This window comes from Betta splendens, chromosome 17 (genome assembly GCF_900634795.4).
Source record: "Betta splendens chromosome 17, fBetSpl5.4, whole genome shotgun sequence".
NCBI lineage: Eukaryota > Metazoa > Chordata > Actinopteri > Anabantiformes > Osphronemidae > Betta > Betta splendens.
Window position 1 is genome coordinate 9309041 of NC_040897.2, and position 23881 is coordinate 9332921.

Below are 23881 nucleotides of genomic sequence, written 5' to 3' on the forward strand. Positions count from 1 at the left end.
GTTTTATACATCAAGGCTCTATACTTTTTAATGAGCTCTTGAGAAAAAAAAAACTCACCTAAAGCTGTTTTGTTGCATTGTTAGTTTTCCTTTTTTACTTTGACAGACTTTAAAGGAGCCAGAATATTAAAGGAACGGATGATTGAATTATTTTTGTATCCCGGTTCTCACTCGTTGAATCATCAGGTCTAAAGTATTTTCATTTAGATCACTTATTCCCTTTAGTGCGAATGAGGCAGTTCTTATCAACATGAAGTAGATGCACATTGATTGTTTGATAACTGCTTATCCTAACAATGCTGATGGAAGGTTTCACCTTCTGAAATAAGGTTTGGAATAACAAAACATGTGTCTTTTAGCTGTTCTAAGTATCTCCTACATCAAGTGAAAAGAAAACTGCGTCCCACAAGGACCATTCAACTGAAGCACACTGAATTTCTATAATGGCCACTTTGCTGGACTACCCAAACAATCACAAAGACGCAGCACCATTACACGGAAATGCAGTCTCTTGTTATTTAACCCTTCCACATGCCCTGATACGTAGCAATCAGCCCAAACCTCCGAGTGTATCACTGTAATAGACAGCAGAGAGGAATTCACAGACAGACACACTTAAATCAAATGAACACGGAGCTTTGCCACGAGGCAAATCAAGCAGTGCGGAGTCGTCACTTTATACTTGGTTTCCTAATTCTTTACAACTCGGAGAAAGTGTGTCTGCCTCAGGGCTTCTCTACGGCTAAAAAGGAGGCTGTACATTTTGTTTCTGGTTAGGAAACAAATAGATGAGTGTCACATCCTTGGAATTAACAATGTGGACTGCATCTCACGTGGAAGGGCATAATGAAAACCAGGAGTTAATTTTACAAAAACAGAGGCATGAATAATAAGGAATATTATTAGCTAAATGTGCTAAATGCACTTACTACATACTGTATATCTGATGGATTAGAAGCTGTTGCACAACTCAAGTGTAAAAGATCTTTGTACTGCTGCAGCTCAAAGTGAATAAATCACCGTGCTAGGGTGAGCTACACAGTAAACCCAGTACAAGAGGAGTAATAGTGTCTCCAGATCGTTAAGATATTTAGCTCATAGTGATCGGAACAACTCCTCAAGTATGTGCACCGATGCTAATGTGTCTAAAGAAGGTATCCAGGGACACAGGCAGACAGCAAATGGACCCTGGCTTATCTAAAACACGTCTAGCCAAGTTCCACACAAAGCGCCCAAACTGTGATAAAATATAAAGGGGCTTCAGCAGGCTTTAAAGATCACCATAAAGAAAGAAAGCGGCAGCCTCTGATAAAGAACCGTTAATATTGGCACTGAATACCAAACAATTATTGTTTTGTAGTCGCATAAGGTGGCGTGCTGAGCTGCTCTTCATTGTGCGAGCACATTTTCTTGCATGTGCATACACTTTAGGAGGAGAGCAGCGAGGAGAGCGTGCCTTGTGAGGGAAGGCAGCAAAGAGGCGCCTCACTCGCACGGAGGTGCTGCACAAAGGCTGCGCTGAAGTCACTACTCACCTTCAGAGCCCGTGGACGTTCTCCTTGGACCGCTGGTCTACGGAGCTGCAGCTGTCGACACAAAACAGAGATGAGTTAAAAGGTGAAGTCTTGTTTTGTTGTTGTTGGCCTTTTTTTTTTCAATGTAACTTTAAAAATACTGTACAAGTCAGGATAAAGCTACCAGATGCACACCGCCTACAATCAATTCATAGTTCTGAAATTATCTGATTGGTTAACAGGGAGCCTCACTCGAAGGGTTTGGAGGCAATATCCCAGCAATGAAGGTGATGCTACTGTCAGTTCTCATAAACACATTCTGCATCAGTGACAATAAAAAAGTCCTAATCTGTTTCCAATCTATTAACAGCCCTCTCTCTTGGCCATTGCTCCCTCTGTAACTCATACCGTTGTGTTACTATGCAGGCGCGCTGTACACAACCATCCATTAGCATGTATAATTGTTTTAGAGGACACTAGAAAGGCTGCTCATCTTACACTTGAGACTCTCCATAGACGCAGTGGAAACATGCTTGGTGTGGTTGGCAGGATCTGCAATTACAGGACATGACCTTCCCTGTTGCATGAAGCACTTGTCTTATGAGCTTCCTCCGTCGCCCCCTAATTATTGTCCTGGCACTTAGACTTTACAATCAGTGCTCGGTCGAGTTCACGTGTTCATTAAGCACAAGTATAAGTGGAGGTCTGTGTGCGCTGCATCCTAGTATGTGATGTATGCAACGAACATACTACTCATACACTCAAAGCTAGAGAGAGAGACATGATGTAAAGAGTAACTATATCTTATACAGTATACAAACATCCATTTATTTCGTGTTTACTTGAGTTGCAACCACTATAAATGTTACAGCATTGTGGCCCTGATCTGTCTCACTATTGAAATACCAGTGTCTTTTAAACATAGTGACTATGTAGAAGTAATGCACGTGATTTATGACTGCAATGTCACGGGGGGCAAAGTTTCAAACCTGCACAGGAGGACTTCCACACTGACCGCATGATATTTCTGCAACTCTACAAACCACACACACGCACACACACACAAAATAAAACAAATACAGAAATATATTGTTGTTTTTCTACTGCATTCACTGTGCTCAGCAGATCTGTGCTCAGTCCCTGATGTCCCTGTGCCTTTGTTTGGTTTGGTTAAACACATGAAGCGCCTCTACATGACTTGGGGAGACATAAGTACAGGAATTTACAGATGGTGATTATAAATTTTAAATTCCATTACACAAGGACAGAGTGAGAGGGAAAAAAGCCTGACAGTCCTGACACGAGATGCAGTCACATCTGCTGTCGCAGCAGACAGGCCTTCGGTGCGAGGGAGCGAGCTGGTGTGTGGTTGGGGGTGGTTATTATTTTCACAGCTTTCAATTCATCACGTCATTCATTTCTGAGGACATCCAACAGCTTGGGGGGAGCGAGCGGAGCAGAACAAGAGAGGGAGATGAGTGAAGCTCGAGAGTGTGGGAGGTGAGACGAAGACTTAAAAGAGAAAAAAAAATCAGGGCTAAAAAGGAAGAAATGATGGCGCCCGGTCCCGCAGTGACACACGTGCTTCGTTGGACGGACGCAGTTTGGACGCCGGCCATCAAGGAAATCTGGCAGTGGCCGTAGACAGCAGCTGCCACATGCACCGTGCTCTACACATGTACTATCTGTGTTTGATATCTGCCAAAATCACCCACGTAAACACACACGGACGGATCAAGTCTATAGTGGTGTACAGTAATGAGGAGGAACTGGACGCTACTACTCTGTTAAAAGGACATATACAGTAATACTGTACACAGAGGAACTTTCCATTTAAACCTGCTTGTGACGGTTGAATACACTTTTATATTTGCACTTTGCAAAAAGTCACTCAGTTCATTTTGTTGTAATTAATAATCCTCTCAGGGAACGTGGTTTACTCGCTGTTAACCTCATCATTCATACACAAAAGCCAGTTGGCACAGGGACATAATTGCCAATACTGAGATTAAACCGGGAGCAAATGATGCCTCCCCTGAAAGAAAAAAGGTCCAGCGCCCCGTCGTTCTCCTGACTTGTTATTCCCTTCTTCAATTTCTCACTAAGGTGACACAGTGCAGCCGACATGTCACAGGAGCACAGTATTGCACTATGCATATTTCCCTGGCCAGCCCGAAACCTTCTGCCAGACGACAAACTTCTCAGCTATTTGTCCTCATTACAGAACAGCCTCCGACTGCCCACCTTAATTCCCCCGCCTGTCCCTCCCGGGGCTCTTTTCCACCCCTGCCTGGCATGAATCATTTTTACAACCGTCACTTGGCCCCCATCGCCCTGAGACGCGCATGCTTTCAACTCAGCAAGGCAAGTAAATCTACAAGCTTTAATTAAAATAGGCCTTTCTGAAGCACTTCCTGCTCTCTCCCTGTCCCCTTTTCCCCGATGACATAACGGTGCTGGGAACCTCCCTCTGCTGGGGCTGACCCCTAGAAAAAAAGACGGTGTTTGGCACAGTTTTGCGATGATTCTGCAGGAAACAAGCCACATCGTGTCTTACTTTCTTCCTTCGACCTGGTTTGGTCGGAGAGATAATTATGGAAGTTGGGCCGAGGTTCCAATGACGAGAAATGACTCATCATAATATAAAATATGCAAGAGAAATCGATGAGCGAAAGCCTTCGATTGTGGTTTCGCGTGGATCCGGCAGATCTGACGTAGAATAAGTTTCACACAGTGTGAAGTGACAAATAGCGACCTTGTTGTCTTTCAAGGTCAGCCCGTCTTGGGGAAGTAACGATTTGTGAAGCCGAATCAATGAGGCTCATTCAAGCCGTTTTCCTACAATATTGTTCAGGGACTAACTTTGGTGCCATTGATTAGCTGATTTATAGCTTGCATCTGGTCTCGGCTCACAGTGAGCTGCTCATTACAAGAGAAGAGAGAAAAAGGGAAGAGAAGAGAGTGCATAGACTGTCTTAAGCAGATGTTTCAGAAGTCTCAGACCTATTTTACAAAAGACCCAACGCTGGTAGAGACTCAGCATTTTGTACTACAGTACATACAAAAACTTGCAGGGTACTGTAAATGTAGAACCTGGAAGGGAGTTGTAGCAAATCCAATGACCAAAAAAGATTCCTTGCTCATCGTAATCCATTTCAATGTCAAGCTAAAGCATCAACTGCATTCTCAAACATATCCAGCAGCTGCTTGTTTGTCTAATTAGCTAAATATTCCCGCTCGTCAGTGACCTGAGAGCGGCGTGATCAATATTTAGCTTCCTGTCACGAGAGATGAAAACAGTAACATCCGTCAATTCATCAATCTATTCATAGATCCTTAAGTGTATTCTCATACTGATTGATGAACTTTTTATCGTTCCAGCTCTACAGTAAATTATGCTCATGCCATTCGTGCAGGCAGGGAGCTAGCAGGGAATCAGCCCGCCCGCTCTGAGGAACCTGCTCTGTAGGTCTAAAAATGTGAAAGCCTGAGGAAGTCAGAGTTATTTTTGGGCCGAATGGGAAGCAAGATATCTCGGATTAAAGGTGGCACTAGCACATTTCCCAGTTCTTTGTGTCCAACTGGCAGTGAAGTATACTATGAACATATTCCTATGATTTAATATATTCTGGGATCGTATCAAACACTGATTGGACAAACCCATTTTCTATTTCCCCTCCTCCCAGACTTTTCATCTACACTTTTGTCCCCTCTTCTCGCAGGTCAACTCTTTCATCCACTCAAAAAACAGGCACTCGTTGCACAAACTCGCCACCCTCACTTCTCTTTCTTTCTCTTCTGCTTCTCTTTTATTTCCTCTCCTTTCTTATCTGTGCCCCTGAAGGAGTTGTCTGTCTCCTAACCAGCTGAAGCCTTGCTTCCGCTGGCCTGCGCCTGGCTCCTATTATCAGAGCATGACAAGGAGCTGCAGTGTCGACTTGTCAGCCTAATAAACATCCTTTATGGCACCCATCTGTGTGTGTGTTGAGGGAAGTCAGCCAGCCACCGAGCACTGGACCATTGATTTCATGGATGGCACACAGTGCTTACACTTACACTCGTCTATTACGCAGTGGACAGGCTGCAATTGTTTTGCCATGCAGAGCCATACTTATGACACTCATACTACTAAAGGCTTCCCGTTTAGTTTCGGACATGGTTATAAAAAGGAAGGCAGAGAGATAAAATAAATAGGATTAAAGACATGTAGAACACAGGTCACGCAGAGCAGCACAAGCCCGGCAGTAAATATAATCACAGACTAATTTTTACAAAACAGGTCGGGGTCAATAGAGCTTTTATATTTCCCTCCTCATCATAATGTAATCCCTTATTTTTGTTGGTGTGGCCAAGGTTAAATGTCAGGCCTAATAATCATGCAGTGATCTCCATTTCTTTAGGAATCCTGAGCCACATTTACTGGGAGCAAGAACAGCAGGCCACATGTTCAGAGGAGTGTGGGAGAGAAACCATCACCATTAAGAAAACTAGATCAGTGGTTCAGCACCACGGACAGCGACATCTCTCGACTACTAATCAAGCAGAAGAACTGGAGCCAGTAAACCATAATCAGAATGTGCCTCTTTAACCTTTGTCCGCCGGCACGTTATAAATATTCATAACAGGTGGGCAAAGCAGATTTGTCATCTTAGCAAGCAAGCAGCGTAGGATGAACCTGAAAGTTCATTAATATCAAACACGATGAGGAAAATTATAAAATATTCATCCAATTCTCCACATATCTTGATCAGACATGTGTTGTTTTGTTTTTATAGCTGTGAATCAGTCAGTAATTGTTCGAGCATTCATAATATGTGAAATTGATTTCAAAGCTTCCCCAAACATTTATTGTTATTGTTTTTGACAATATACTGTAGGAAGCTCCATGCTAAACCATACTCTAATGGCAGTACCTGGGTCTACAGAATGGTAATGCAGCTTTTTAATTCATAAGCGGCCAGGGTAGCAGTTCGTATTGGAACAGGAACAAGCATTCAGTATTTGTAATCCTCTGAACAGGCCGTCACAACACAACACACAGCATTACAAAGCACTGTGAAGCTAAAGCAGTAAGGCAGGCAAATCCGCCACACCATCAAAGTGTCAAAGCGACCTTCACTTACCCTCAGTATTGATGGCCCAATCATATAGAGAATATGAATTAGTACCTGCAGGGATTTCTTAAAATGGGGCATAATTCTTGGATATGTCTTAAGAAACAGGAATAAATCAACTTGTGACTTCACGGCGTCACCCAGAGAGCTAAGGAAGATGAATTTCAAAAACACGGTTTCCTCCTACCCCCAAATGTACAGGATGCTGTGGTCAGAATAGCGATTAGAGCATCAACTTCACTACAAAAACTGAACGCATAAAAGGCGAATGTGTCCTGTCTGCGTGTTTTCATACAAACACAACAGAACATATAAAATTTGATGCTGAACTGCTAGTGGGCATCTAATGCTTTTATCAAGGCTCTGCACAGCAAACGTTTCATGGCCCCCGTTTAGCCCTGGGACATTCAGGTTCACAAGCTATTTTTATATAATTGAAGTGAATGTACATGTGCATTAATCTACATATTTCTTTTTTAGATGTGCAGTACACAGAATGAAAACATCCAGTATCCAGTTTGGTTGATTTTCTCAAATCAAATGCATATAGAAACACGATTTAAACAGAAATCAAAACATGAGATACATCAGTACTACACTGGAGCTTTTAAAAAAACAGCCAGTGGCTCTTCTTTCTCTGTCCTTATTCAACTTTTCCATCCAGCGATCCACACTATAAATAGATGTCAGTGTCCTTTACTGTTTCTGGTCTCGTAGCAGCTCTGTTATACTTCTGTAGCTCTTTGTGAGCTTCTCTATGTTTGCCTTTAGATCTTGGGTGTACTCGACAAACCAGAAAATGAGTCGAGAAATGCTTTGTTAGGAGAAGGGATGATGGTTTATGGGCAATTCGTGTTTACTGTAATGGCTAAAACTGCAAAAGCCACTAATGTGTTCCTTAGAGATATACAGTATATGTCTGAAACAGTCTGTGCTGCACACACTGTAAGGTAGCCATCAAAAAAATCCATGTGATCCTTAATAATGACTGACTGTTTCCTTCCCCCACATTCTAGGGAATGAATGTAGCTGGACCACAATTTGATATAACGTCTGAAGAAGCCAAGAAAGATGTGATTTAATGTTAGGTGTTTATTTTTTTTCCGAGCGGCTGGGTCACAAACAGAATGACTCATAATGAGCTTTAATTCTCGGATATAAAAGCAAAGATCAAGGCATCGCAATAATGGCCTCACATTATAGTGTTAGAGAAAAAAGCAAAGACGAAGTACGACTGAAATGGAAAATCTCAAAATTGCTCCTGTAGACTGGTGGGCATTTTCATATGTAGATGCATTATCTATGATTACAAGGCACTTGGGTTGAATATAAACAGGAAAACAAACAAAACATAGAAGTGGCAGGAGTGTGGAAAGTGCATCACCATGTAAATGTTTTGTATACAGTACATTTGCACAGTGTTGTCAGTGTCAGCAGTTTGGTAATCACACTGACAGGAGCAGCAGAGCGGGTTTCACTGGGACGTCAGCCTATGCATTACCTATCCAATCTGCTGACAACCTTAGCCGTGGCTTTAGGACACGTCTAGCATGGAAACCCATGCGTGTACATGCATGTACACTGTCCTACCGAGGCCCGATAAGAGCTGAGGCGGTTGTTTGCTCGGCACAATGAAAAGAGCAGCACCATATTCAGCTGAGTAATGTGCAGGCTTCTAATTTCTGGCAGGTGCAGACAGCAAATATGCAACTGAGGAGTTTATATTTAACAAGATGACAAAATCATTTGTCTCAATCTTTCCATCCATTGGATGTCTTTGAGTGATGAGCAGTGGCGTGGCTATGATTTTTCACCACTGTTTCTAGCATCTTGTTAAAGACTGACAGACTATGACCCCATGATCATCTGCCTCCAGTGCTCAGGCTTCCACACTCATTCCTAATCAAGGCCGGTTCTCCAGTAGTTCTCCTCAATGGCCAGATGAAAAAACATTACTGTCCTTTTCTGAGCTGTCAGGAAATCCTCAATATGAAGAATGACCTAACTTTACTTAGCAGGGAAAAATAGTATATAGATGAAAACAATATTTTTTTCTAGCAAACTTTAATAATTTTACATGCAATAGATCTAAGCTCTGAAATAAACAGCCAAACAAAAATGTTCTTGACTTAAACTGGCCTCGGGAAGAATTAGATAGATAGAAAATGAAAATGACTGGCTGAAAACACTCTAAACTGTTTTATTTTTTTATTCATTAAGTTGTAAACATTAGCTCAACATGAATGGAAAATGCAACCTCAAGGTTATAGTGCGTGCGTTCCCCAGTAATGACAGGAACGCTTACATTGCTTCTTTGCTACATGAGCTTTTCCATCCATAAAAAAAGAGCAAAAGAGGACGCACACGTAGAGTCAATGCCGTTTGGTAAGCTGAGTGTAATGACATTAAACAACCTGACAGTGATGAATCCTTTTCATAATCAAACAGTATAGTTATTGACAGGCAGGTCATTTGTCAAACGTATGCGTATATTGTAGTCGTCTCCTCTGTAAAGGTTGAGTCCTCATTGACCAGCGATCTGTCAACCTGTAACCCGACTGTTTTAGGAGCCCCTATAGTAAAAACACTTTCACTTTACAAAAGCTTGATCAATGACGCTTCTGACATTGTTAAACTGGAGTTCTATTGACCTGTTGTGTCGATTTATTGATCAGCATGATGACTAATGAGAACGATGCTATTAATCAAATGTAATTGTTTTAGACCTTATTGAAAAGAATGTCAGATGCCTGGGTTTGACAGCGTCCATACAATATTACAACAATACTAAACAAGCATTTTTCAGGAAGGCTTGTGTAACATAATGTTCTGAAGCTGTACTGATATTTATGCACATTAGCAACAAATGTTCTAGTTCAGAGTGAAAAACAAAACTCGCTATTGAATTCCACTTCTTTTATTTTGGCTTCGCGATGTAACAGATCATTGATTTTTTTTAATACAAGGACATCTCTATCACAAAAGTGCACACAATTCAACCCTTATGATTACCGTGCTCTCATACGACATTATTTCAATACATCTATCGAATCACTCGCGTGTATTTTGTTCAAGCTCCCAATAAAGTCACCTGAGAGGGGAGCCACACTTGGATCCACTGGGATAAACAAAAGATCAATGACAGGGTTATTTTGAAAACAGCAGGGTTGTCCTCAGGCCGGAGAAGGAGATGATCTATGTAGATCTCATTAGCCTCCTATAATGATAGACGTATGACCAAATGATTAATGGCCAGCTGGAGAGACTGGAGAATTATTGACGTGACCTTTAGGCATGCCTCTGTTCAGGAGCAAACGGACCAACATGTCTTCCCGTGAAACGATCCACTTTGACATTTACATCTTTTTCTGTCTTTCCATCCTCCCCTCTATGCTTCTTCTTGCTCCCGCTCTCTTTTCGTCTGTCTAGAAAACAGTCCAGGAAACCCAGACAGTGCTGTCTGATCTGGTCAGATTGTGTATTTCAGAAAATTGCTCAGTCACATTTTGTGCCAGGATTGATAATATTCGTTTTGTACTACAGTATTCATCAGTATTATTCAATACTCATAACGTATTATATTCATGTTTAATGAAGCTACAGATGAGTAGTCATAGCCAATTAGATTTTATGGAGATATCCTTTGTGAAGACAAAAAAAATGGAAGTCAATAACGGCAGAGAGTGTCATCTGTGATGATGAGGTTTTAATGATGGGGAGCTATCCAGTCACCTTACTATAACCCCCAGAGATACAGGACCATTAACAGTGAACAAAAACCTCGGGGAGGAATTAATTCAAAATGTTGTGTGTATGTGTGAGCCCGTGTGCGGTGGAAGGGTGCACAGGTGGTGGAGATAAGACATCAAAATGGCAAGGAAGGATAGGAAAGGGGGAGGATACAATAAAACTATCTTTTCAATAAAGTCCCATTATGTACAAAAAGAAATGGCACAGAAAGGGCATTTGGGGTAATGAAAGAGACAAGGGGTGGAGAAGGCAAGGAAAAGTGTGAAGGAGAGGAAGCGTAAATAAAAGCATGAGCAGTGAGAAGGACAAAGACAGGTGACAGGCAGAGAGGCAAAAATTCCCGGGAAAATGAAGATGGGAAGCTGTCAAACGTTAATGAAGGAGGAGTGGAAGGCGGAACGTTCAAGCCATTGCAATTAATTGGTTTGAACGAACACAGATGTTTGCATTTCGCCTTAGGCCCAAGCTCGACTCCCCACCGTCCACGCCTCTGTGGTCCAGATCATAATCGATACAGAGAAAAGCTGCGCGATTCCCGTATCGCATTCTGAGCATCCTGAACTGACAGCTTCAATTGAAGGGAGTCAGCAGCGCCGGGGTCGTTAATTTGACTTTCCCCATGGGAGCTGCTTAAACTGTGTGAAACAAGGCAACAGGCTGAGCAAAACTACCAGAAACATGAAGGTTATACAGTCATTTTATATTGCACATTTTGAATAGTTTAACAATCAAACGCTGTAGACTGTAATGTTATGCTTTGCATAAATATTTAGATTGCAAGAGCTGTGACCATGCAGCACTTTACAAATGAGGAAATGTCAAGGTGACAGGGAAAGGGTTTGGACAAGCAGATTATAAAAGAAGCACATCGAGATTTTGGATCAAATTTCGCTTCAACTCATGGTACAAGCAGCTAATTAATAATACAGCAGGAACGAAAAGCATTAAATAATGAACAGTTTCCATGTCCCAGCAGGATCATTGTCCAGAATATGAAACAGCCGTGAAGAATAATTCAAACAAAATACTCTGACTTTATTGCTAGAGAAAAATTCTGACCATTAACTGCAGAGTGTACTTTTTGTTAAGAGGCACAGACTGATTCATTTCCTACTTCACATGCAGCCCACTGCAATTTTACTTTACTTCAGTATGTTTGTAAATCAAATGGCAGACTTAGACAAATCTACACGTGTCACAGCATATTTTAGGGGAATTTGCATGAACAAGTAATGAAATCAAAAACCATGGAGAGCAGCAGCATACAGCGGGTTTCTATTAAACTATTTTAATGGGACAGTATCTGACTTTAGCTCAATTTATTCATTAAATTGCATGAATACTGTACATATATGTAAATAATATAGGCTGTTTTTTGGTAATCATTGATCTAAATTTGCAAGACGATCTTTTGGTATAATGAACACAAACATTTGTCATTTTGGTTTATGGCAGTTTGGGAGTTACTGTGATTTATCATAAGGTGGTAAATTTCATTTGAAGTGTATTTTTATTAAGCTAGTCTTATGTCCAGTCTCCCAGAGGCCATTGTCTTTATTGACAAACAATACAGGAGTGATATGTCTTACCCTTCAGTGTAATGGGGGGCCTGGGGCTTACTAGTGTGCTCTGCCGCCTCGGACACGCACCATAATATTTCTGGTGTTGTGAAATTGAGTGCAGGTCCCAGCTGTGTCATATAAACATCTCTGTGTTTCCATCCATCTTTTCGCTCTCTTTCATTCACCATTAAATAGAGATGCCACCGAAGCAATAGCGCCACAAAGAATGGAGGGCTTGGTTTCATCTGCTCATGCTTGAAGAGCATAGCTTAGTACTGTGAGGGCTTTCATTTTGAAAATGGCTCTAAGAGCAAGTGTTGCTGTAGATGTGCTTTCAAGCCTTTGAAAGGAGCCCAGATAAATTCAGTCCTGCTGGTTAGCCTGGTGTTCCCAGTAGTCTTTAATCAAAGGCTCGCTGTGTGTCAATAGTTCTTTGAGATGGGTGGTTTTTTACATTTTTCCTTTTTTGTTTACATTTGTCATGACTCACTAACGCAGAGCCTCTGGAGATTAGGGGCTCTGAGAGAGAAGATGCCGATCTTTTGCCGGTGATGGGAACCCAATGAGGAATAGAGTCAAATAAAGGTGATAAGTGCAACAGAAACATTCCTCCCCCACAAAATCCAATAAGCTGGGGAAACAAGTCTGAACAAGAAAAACAAGGCACCGCACTCAGGGCCTATAGATGAAGAAGCCAACTTACACCACTACCGGATACAGTATGTTCACCTACAGTATAATGTGCTGTATAATGTGCTTACATGAGTCTGAGATCGCATGTTAAGTATGTTTGAAATCCAAGAAAAGAAAGAACTGTCTACCTTGTATATTAGATCAATTAACGTAGAACTAATACTGTAGCACAGCTAGGGTGATTACGTTTGATGAGGCGACAATTAGTACAAAACAAAAAGATTTCATCATGTAAGTAAATTAAACTTTTAACATCCATTTACAGCTCCCACTCGCTATGACCAACACCAGATAAAGAGAACAATGGGTCGATGAAAGTGATAAATGGCTCATCTTGCTACCGTGAAAAGGTCAGAGCTCTTATTATTTAGAACATTGCATCTTTGTCATGGCTCACTGACACTGACCTTGCATAGGTCCACCATCGCTGTCTAGATCGGTGAGTGTGCAGGTCTTCATTTATGGGCCCTACACTCCATACTGACAGTTCATTTCTATGCACACACACACACACACACACACACACACACACAAACACCTTCTAAAAACACAGAGCAGACCTCAAGTCACTGGGCTGACCTTGGTCTACAGCAATCCTGGAGGAGATGCCCTCATTCAGAAGTCCTCCGATCCACAGTGTAATTACTATTCAAGCAATATTTCAGTAAACAAGCATTTGGATTTAGCTATTATTAAATTTTCTTGATGATCTTGCCAATTATTTTGACAAAAAACTTATAGAACAGTACATATAGTAACTATCCAAGCTTTATAATAATAATAAATGTTTATGCATGTTTGTTACATTATTAAAGAAGTAAATGAACATGTGGTTGCTGTTCAGCTGACTGAGATCTGTTGCTGTAACTATTGCTTTATATAGACAATATTCCCTCAAGTACAAACATGTTGCATGTTATACAGGGTGTGAAATATTTTAGGTATGTTCCCTGTGGCGTTTTTTTGTTGCTTTCATTGACTAACAGCAAACTAAAAATACATGTAATACACCTTGTATTTGGACAAAGGTGTGATTTTAAATCCTTTTGTATAGTTTGTTGTCTTTCTAAGATGGAAAGTCAAATACTAAATAAGTAACTTGCCTTTTAAAGTTGAAAATCATTTGATTCATCTGACCCAGTAATTCAAGTTTTATTCAAAGCTGATAATGGCAGTAATATGGTGCCCTGGCTGGATTACGTTGGCTAGTTTATGAACACAAGGTATCAATCATCTATGCTGTCCCCATTTTAACTACTTCCACTATCTATATCTGATGATTCATGGTAATGATACGTTTAGGATTTTTCTGATCATAGTGCTGAGGCAAGCAATCTCAGCCAACTGATGCTGCACCCTGTCATTATGTACAAGGCAACCACAGTTTACATCGGCCGTATCTTCAATGTCAAAACCCTAGGTGTTGTTTTGATTTGGGACAAAACACGTCCTTGATGAGTTATGCACTGCAGAGGCACCCTCTGGATTTATGGGTTGAGTCCAGCTGCATGCAACAGTGAAAAATGGCAAATCAGCATATAAATGACTGCGTTATTGAGAGCGCTAAGAAAAACATCAACCCACAAGTCCATTATATTAATTGGAATCGCCCTTTTCATGCCAGGCAATGGCTCCAGTCGAACTGGGGTCGAGTGGTGATAAATGAAAAGCTGGAGTATGAATATGGCCTTGGCCAATGATATAGCAGAGCATTTGAACAACTGCTCCCTTTTGTTTATACTGACCTTGTAATTAATCAGGCAGTGGCAGGCATGGAGGAATATGTATAGGAGATTGGGGGGAGGGGGGGGGGGGGGGGTGTAGAGTGGAGGAGAGGGATTTATGCCCATAAGAACAAAGCAAAGAAAAAATACTACAGGTATCCTACTGAGGTCTATGCTCACGTTCTTTAAGTATTAAGTGCCATGCCCAAACAAAAAAGCATGTTTTTAGCAAAGGCACAAAAAGCCAAGCCATCAGCAGAGCTGCAATTAATTGATTAGCTTATCAGGCAGGTGATTCATTGACAATCGTTTGTCCATTTACAGGCTCTTCAAAAGTCACAGTTCGCTGCTGTCCTTCTGTTAAATTACCATAAACTGAATATATTTGGTTTCTGGTCTGCTGCACAAACAAAAAATATGTTATGAAGTTACTGGGCCTTGAAAATGATGACAGGCATGTTTCACTTTTTACTCCTGACAGAACAAATGTCGAATCAAGTCATCAAAACAATAATCACCAAATTCAAATATGATGACATACAGTACGAGGAGTGACCCAAATCTTCCACGACTAGAGATTGTCTTATTTATACATCCATTTTCTTGGCCAAGGGACACCAGTCTAAGCACAGAACCACCAGGTCCAGGGGGAAACCAAGGCACTCCCAGGCCAGCTGAAGAAGCCCTTCAGGAGGCATCCCAAACAGTTGTTTGAGCCACTTCAGCTGCCTTCTCAAAGTCGGGAAACAGCAGCTCGGCAAGCGCCCACTAGTGTGTGATCAAAACAGACCTGTAGAAAATCCAACCAAAGTGGACATGCTTGGAATAAATAAAAACCTTCATATTAATCAAAAAGATATTTGCCTGCTGGCTTTCACTATTACTCAGATATGCTTGAACAGACCTAAGCAATGAACACAGGCCAAGCTGGTCAAGAGCTTTTTGGTTCACAAGAACGCTTTAGAGGGATGATATTCATCCCTGTTCATTTCAGTGACTTTTGGGAACACATCAGCTTGGTGTAATGTAGCAGGGGACATTTTACTTTACACCCCCCTGCTTTCAGTAGCATCTTTTAAATGCCATGGCCTTACTGGGTATGGCTGCTGACCATGTTCATATCTTGACTCATCTTCTGATGGCTACTTTGGGATAATGTACCTGTCACTAAGTTAAAATAATCTCAAACTGGTTTCCTGAACATGACATTTAGATAAATTACTTAAATGACTCATACACAGTCCATAGAACTCAATCCAAAGTCCCATAGAGCAGCATGTGAATGGAACAGATTCACATTAACAATGTAGTGTGTGATACCAGCATGTCCATATGGACTAAAATCAAAACAATTGTTTACAGTGTCTGCCTGAATCTACGCGCAAAGACAGTTCTGACTATTAAAGTAGTATTAAAGTATTAAAGTAAAGTAGTAGAAGTCCAATAAAGTGGCCATTTACACTACTGTATATGCAGCTACAATTGTGGCCCCAACACTGAAAAGCAAATAAACAAACTGTGGGGTTTTTGCGTCTGCAACATTAACATTTTGCTTATTTTTAAATGCTCATCTCAAAATTCATTACAGTAGCTAACAAGGTCAAATATAAAAAGTATTTTGCATATAAAATAATTGGGTTTACTTTTTCTATTATAAAAAATAATAGGATGTAGTACTGTGACCTCCAGAATCATTATCAGGCTAAGGAAAATAGACTAATAAAAAGCAAACAACCATAAAAAGATAAAAGTGCCAAGTGGCTTAACCAATAAGAAGCATTAGTCAGAAAGACACACAGCAGAGGAAGAGATGCAGCTTTATTTAACAGAAATGTATTTCAGCTTCCTAAACACAAGTGTGGTGAATGTATATAGCAGAACAATAGTACGGCCAGAAAAAACACATCCAAGCATCAGAAGAATTTATAATCAGGCCATTGATGAATATATAGACTCCAGTAGCTACTGGGGGTTGATAAACAGCATAATGCTTATAAAGCTGATTAATTGTACTGGGCTGTTAAGCAAAATTACGTCCTCTGATTCATTTCACAAAGTGCATTTGAAGAAGAATACACTCACATTTATATAACAAAGTATGTCCTCACTTTTATTTCATTCTATCCTCTTATAAATTCTCAACATATTTAAAAAGGTTGACTTCTGTTTTCAATCGGTTTTCTTTCCTTTTCCTATCGTGCCTCAGTTGGTACTGTGACTTAGAGTTTCACTAAGAAGCCTGACAAACCTATTGAAATACAGAAACAGCCTTTATTCCTGCTGGGCCTTGCCTTTTAAAGTTCTGTTACTACGGACTTTATAATTTGACAGTAAATAGGAAGCATCTCTGGGCAGAAAATCCTTTAATGAAACAAACCACAGCAATAACAAGCCTCTGTCGTCCCAAGGGCCAAAACTTTTCTAATACGGTGCACTGTTTACAATAAAAACTTCATATATTGGCAAACTGTCAAGGCCTTCACTGCGATCAGGCTTTTTACAATTCACTGGCTCAGTGAGTTGAAGTCGTAGAGTGGAGCAGGTTTTCAGTCAAAATGAGGCTTGACCGTGTGTGTGGCTGCGTTTGTTAGTTTATCAGCTCAGCCTGAGTTACGTTCTAGCAAGAGTGCATGTTTTTGGTTTAGCATTTGTGGAGCTTCAAACCCCCAAACCACCTGTGTTTGTTTCTGCACATGTTTGTATTAATTAAACTACCCCTTGCCTTAAATAAGCATCCTAGTCCGTCCGGAGAGTTTCCTGTGAGTTTATGCATCCTCTGGTGCTAATGTGCCTATTCTTTATGGCTGTGTGTGAATGTGTTTGTCTATGTTAATGCACCTCTGTGTGTGTGCTGTCCACTCCAGCCGGCCAGAGTAATGGAGCAGCCCCATCTGGGCCTAACACATGGCCCAGACAGTTCGACATGTCAAGGGAGGAGTGTGCTCCTGAGGGGTGTCTGTTTTTGTGTGTTTGTACCAGACATCGAGGCCATGAGTGCTGAGCCGAGAGTGAGCGGGAAAACCTGCACCTGTTACTGCTTCCAAGACAGTCCGGAGAGAGAGATGGAGAAAAAGCCGAGATGTGGCGGAGCAAAATGCTGTTGAGAGACATAAATACAGAAATAGGTGGAGACAGTGACAGCGGAATGAAGAGCTCGGAGGAGGAGGAATGTGTTAGCTGGGTTTGTTTGACTGTCTGTGTACTTGCCTGTGTCTCTCTCTGTTGTGTGTTTTGTGGATCACAACAACGTGATCAAGGCCTAACTGTATTATGGTGGCAGCTTTTGGCTGCGGTTGAAAAGGCTGATCAATTTGGCTTCTCCTTTCGACGTAGCCCTGCCATGCTGCCCATGACTCTGCAAAACATTCAGCTGCTTGGCAGCACAAAAGAGGCTGGCGGGCACCGAAAGAAGCGAATTGTAGCTTTGGAAAATGAGGACTGTAAGCCAATGAATGAGCTCATTTTCTGCCCTCTCGCACCGTCTCATCTGCACCGGCACAATACAGCACTGTGATGTATATGCTACCACAGAGACGTCCAACTCTGCGAAAATTATCACCAATTTCTCTTTGTAATATTCATAATTCAAAGAGCGGTGCCTATAAACCAGGAAGAGGACTAAATAATCATGGCTGGTCTCAGATTATGATTTAAATGTAAATGCCTTTTTCACAGCGTAAGTTATCTCTGCATTTGGGGACGTGTGGACTCATTTGAGAATGCAGGGCTCATAAAACTCGGATGGGTAGAGAATATCCACCTCATTTCTCATATCAGGAGAAAAGCGACTGCAAGGTGGCACCACAAGTTTAATAGACTTCAGAGCTACAAATTAAAAATGAGCGTTTTGTTAAGTGTTGCTTTGCCATCTGCTTGATTCACACTGCGCTTCCAAAGAGCCTTTCTGAAGTCCGACACATAAACTGACTTACAGTATCTCCAACAACAACAGAGCTCAGAGCCACAAAGCTTGACACCTAACCATTTCTTTTTCTGCAGTAAAAGCCTTGATACTCAGCATGATACGCAACTAACCCCATGAACTCCCACGAATGCGTGCAAATAGACACATACAGAGTGAAACAATGACCATAAAAATGTTGTCTTTTTACTACAACATGAAACATGAAAACATGAAACGCTCACCAAAGGTAGGCTGGGAGCTGAAAGCTGCTGTGGGGGAATGATTTACCTGTTGAATTGGAAGATACCATTCCTAAATACACCATTTTTCACTGGGAGCTGACATTTATCTCCCAGAGATTCATAAAGGACCAGCACTCAGACTCAAAGCATAGCTCACTTCCATGACTGTGTCCGGCTACTTTACGATGCTTGATGCTGTTCTAGTATAATGTCATAAATACATGTGTAGCCCAGCTGAACACTGTCATGAAGCAGTCCGGTTGATCCTGATGATGACTACACAACAGCTTAATTCATATCTAGGGGTAATGGTCTAGTAATATTACTTATCTGCTACCACAATGTTTCTTTCTACCGTCCCTTATGTAACAGGATGGACAGTAGTATTATTTATATTGTCGATTGTGATTAGCAAAATGTTCTCCATGTTAATAGTCATGTAATGCAAATGTTACATTAGCAATTACATCTCGCACGATAGTATTTACAGCGTGTGAGTTAAACTTACACTGTTTCTAAAAGTCACAAATTATCTGGGTTGTTAGCAAATTTGTGTAAAATTATTCATGGAGCAGCTTCCCGTGCGGCTAATAGTTTAGTGTTGCTCATCGCGGTTGCTGGTTTAAATGTCAAACAGAAGGTCAGATCAGCTGTCGCTAACATTAACTTTAATTGATGGCAAGCCAAAATTGAACTTGCTGTGTTTGTGTGATCTCAGAAAGTCTTTAGGGAAACTTTGAGATAACAATAGCGCTGTTAAGCAGAGGCATCACTGTGAACAATCACAGTAATGTACTGCCAAATCAGCTTTTATATACAGTAGTTTCTATCCAAACTCTGGAGTTCAAGTTTTAGACTTTGCCTGATCCATTGTTTTGACTTTGTGCATCAGCATCATGTCGATTTGTAATTAAACCCTTGACCATTGAACTGTTTTTAACTTTCCCGTCTCTCCCTGGTTCTGGTTTATGGCCACTGAGCAGCCTAAGCTTTCTTCCCTTCAAGCCTGCAGTAGCAGCACCCATATGTCGACACAAAGTCAGGAACACAGGGAGGGAGGGATGTGGGAACACTGCTGCTGCCACAGAGCTGAGCTTTAGGAAAGGGCCAGTTGGACTTGCTGAGAAGACTTGGCAGTGTCTTACTTGTTACATGATTTGGCCTTTATGGCTGCAACAGAGGCTCATTCAAATTCATGTTTTTATCATATTCCCATTCAGATGACTTCAGAAAATGTTTTTAGTCAGTTCATGAGTACTTACAGTAGGAGAGATGTAATAGAGATAAATATATTAGTTAGTGTAGTTCATTTTTTTCAATAATGACTCAGTTATAACATGGTTGCCTCCCCAGTCAATGCAGATTCAGGTCAGTTCACTGAGCCCCCTATATAGATCAGAAATATTTACAAATGGCTGACATGGACCATACAGATTCAATTAACTCTCCTATACTGTATAGTATAGTACAGCAGACCTGCTCCTGAACAGCTGTTAATCTGAATCAAATCTTCAGGTAAAGTGTTATAAGCCCTGATCCCAAGAGTAACCCAGTGCTTTGTCTTTTTATTTTTCTGAGCTTTTTTTTTCAACTTTTTGCAGTGTGTAAAAGAACAAATCTCCTCTAATAGCCTGAATGTGCTCAGCTGTTCACAGTGGTGTTGATACTTTCTCTCTTTTACACACACACAGGCACGCGCGCACACACACACAAGCGTGCACACATTCTTTCAAACTCCAGTGCCCTTCATCTGGGCTCTGACACCTGTTCCCATGGAAACACTATCAATAGGGTACCCGCCAGGGTCAGGAAGTCTCTCTCTCTAATTCTCTCTCCTCTGTGCACTGGTCCTTACATTTGGAAATCTGTCTCACTGTCTACCTGTTCATCACTCTATGAAGTTCAATCTGCTGTACCTCCTTGTCTTTCTTGTCCATTCAGTCAGTCTAAAGCAACTTCTATGCACTGATACACAAGTACATCATCACAGAGACCCTTCCCCTATTGACATCCAACTCTCTGTAAAAGGGTTTATTATAAAATACTGTTTATACAATCACAAGCAAATCACTTGACAATTCTGTTGAATGTCATGCACAATCATATATCTTGCTATAAGAAATTAACACATTCACCTCTTCAAAAATCTGACATTGCCAAGTTTTGTAAATACAGTATAAACTAAGCCATTAAAATTCAATTTTGTGAACAGTCAGGAATTTATTCGGGTGGAACTTGACTTAGTGGATTAGTATAGATGGGCATAATTATGAAGTGAATGCAACCATATAATGAGCTTTGGCATTTTAGACAATAGTCATTTAATTAATAAAATAAGAATTGAATGCACGGTTTATTTTTCTACTGTAGATGAACGTGCCATTAAAACATTTTCAATTAATAATATAATTATTGTCTAGAACATAGAATCTTTTCTAAATAGCTACTCAAGAGTAGTAACAACAGTTTCTGTGAGAACTTTTATTTCATAGAAAAATACAAGATGGATAAAATTTGAATTCGGGCAGTTTGCGCCACAGCAGCTGACTGAATCAATCAACATCCACCAGTGACAGAAGGAACAGGAGAAAAGATCCAATTCACACAACATACAAAGTGTGTGCAATAAATCAGGGGATGGTTAGAGTTGTGTCAATACTAGTCCCACTTTTTCCTACATAGAAACTGGTGTCCTGGTCTGAGGTAACCCAGTTTAATCCCACTCCCTGTGGTATAGTGCAGCGCAGATCGTTGGAGAACTGGCCAGTGGCTGTCAGGCAGCCACCTGCCCATGGGTCTCTGACTGGGGAACGGCTGCCGGGTCAAATCCCACTGATTGGGATATTTCTGAATCAGACCTTCTCTTCATTTCCACAGTTGTGATTTTTGAAAATTTAAACCGGACGACAGACCTGAAACAAAGAGGCGTCATTCTAAATCACAAGCAGAGATTTCAAGAATACGGTAAAGAAGCAGTTGCTTTGATTCATCTATTGATATATTATATATTAAAGTTTAGTCATTCTGCATCACAACAATAATTTGTTTGAAAAAAGTGATCATGCTAGGTTTGTTTGCTTGACTAAATATTTCCTCACACAAAAAAATGTATTAATTAACCCCTGGTTAATGATTTCTTTTTTTCCTGAGAATTGCTAATCTCATTTATTCTAGTGAAAGATGAAGGACAGTCTGTTCTGTTTCCGGTTTTGTGCTTATTTGTTTATACTGTAGAGACGATTGCATGAGAACCTAATTTATATTTGGTGCTGAAACAATTAGCCAAATAATGAGTATAATTTTTTATTACGGTACATTACAAATGTGACATTATAGTCAAAAAGGTGAATACCCAGTATACCCAGATATGCAAGCCAAGCAGTGACCAATTCCAATAAGGCGCTAACAAGGCATAGTGTGAACAGCATTAATGTACAAAGCTGAAAATAATAAAATAATTAAAAACCACAGAAGGGGACTTTTTCCAATCTAGATGCGTTTTAAATATTCCTCGCGCGAAGCTTTTACACTATCGCTGCCACTCAGACAGCTTCTGCCACACAGTGGTGGTGCAACCAAAGTACCACAAGACTACACAACAAGGCGACTAGGTGCTAATGATATAGAAATATACAGTAGCAAACAAATGTGAGTTCAGGTAAATACTGTAGAACTACCTAACTACCCCCACAGATAATTTCCTCAGTTCCAGAGGTTACTGCCTCGTATTTATTGATTGCAGAATCACGGAGGTAAAACGGATCAGATTCATCAATAACAACAAGCGCTGACCTAACATTTAGAAAACTCTTAAGGGACTTCACTGCAAACAGCTTCGAGTGTTCGTTTGAGTGGAAAAGCCTCAAAACAGACATTATAAGGCAGTGAATAAAACAGGGTGTAATAATTAATGATGCAGCAAGCTCTAAAAGCTCTCGCTAGAGCAGCTAAGACACCTGTCATCCCATTTCAGAAGGCTGCCATGTAATGTCATGCTATCTATCTGGCTCTGCAGTACATTTTGATTATCTATCAATGTGAGGACTCGGTTGTTTCAATGACATGACTGCATCGCTCCCTGATGTCTGCCAAATGAAAACAGAACAGTGCCATCCCCAGAGGAGCTTAATGATCCACAAACACACACATGCCAACACAAAGAGGTACATGTGCTCACACAGTAACCCACACAGGCACAGAAGCTTATTGATCACTGTCAGATCTGTCTATACACTGGAAACAAGCCTCTAAGCAAGACAAAAATTAGGACACTGATGATTTGTTAGTTAACACAACTATGCCTGACACCCACCCACACATTTACCACACTGTCCCTCACTTTGGCACACTTACGCACATTCAGAGGGAATCGTCAATACCCCCAAACACACACACGAATGCAGACACAGTAATTGACTGATATGGAACAGTGAACAAGGAGTTCTTGTCTGTTTTTGAATTATGTCTGGCACTGGACAATTGTAGATGAGTCTCTGGCCGAAAAGACAGTGTGGGTGTCTGGGAGAGAAAAACAGAGAACAAGGGGAAGAGAGAATCAAGCATGGCAACTAGAAAACATTCTGGCCGAGAGGAGTGAACCGTGTGAACCCCACAACTCCCGCCCCAGGTCTCCATTGTGCCACGCAAATGCTACGCTGGTCAGACAAAGACATAAAATATGAACACACAAGAAGTGAATGAAGGAGATGCTCTTAGCCAAAGTGGAACCAAATAACTTAAGTTGTCAGGGGCATTTTGAGATTTTGGACGAGCCCGCCTGGTTGTCTGGGCACAGAACTGACTGCCACACTCAGTGTAAAAGAAGGCGCCAGAGAAGTGGCAAGAGGGATGGGGAAGCAACGAGTTAAAGATCTGATGAGACAAAGAGGGTGTGAGAGAGAAAGACCAGGACAGATGCTGTCTCTGTGACGCCAGTTGGAACTAACAGCCAAATGGCCCAAAGAACAAGGGAATTAGTGTCCACAGTTACTAGTAACAGGTTGTTTCAGGTTTGTGTTTGAATGGACAGTGTGTTAAATTAAGTAGCGAATGAGGTTCTTCATATAACCAATAAAGTCCTACTGATGTTTTACTTCTCTGCCACTAACACAGAAAAACATCTTTGCATTCATTCACTGTAAAATAAAATGAAATGTAATTACTGATATAAACTGTGGACTCCAGGTTAAACAAGCAGAACAAATAATCAGAACTCTGCACCAGGCTTGTAATAGTATACATTTAAAATGTGAACAGGTATATTATCACATTTGCGGAGTACAACAAAGCAAAGAGAGGAAGATGTGTAGGGACCATGAGGACTGAGGAACGACACATACTGTATCAAAATAAATACAACCCTTGATGTGTGACTCAAC

General features: G+C 41.0%; 1 protein-coding gene across 6 annotated transcripts in view; it reads right to left on the reverse strand.

Moving 5' to 3' along the window:
* tnr (tenascin R (restrictin, janusin)) overlaps positions 1-23881 on the reverse strand; it is a 108313-nt gene that overhangs the window by 71710 nt on the left and 12722 nt on the right. For all 6 annotated transcript variants that reach the window (XM_029130807.3, XM_029130809.3, XM_029130808.3 and 3 more), the window contains one exon: positions 1536-1586. The gene's annotated coding sequence lies outside the window, so the exon portion shown is untranslated. The remainder of the gene's footprint in view (positions 1-1535; positions 1587-23881) is intronic.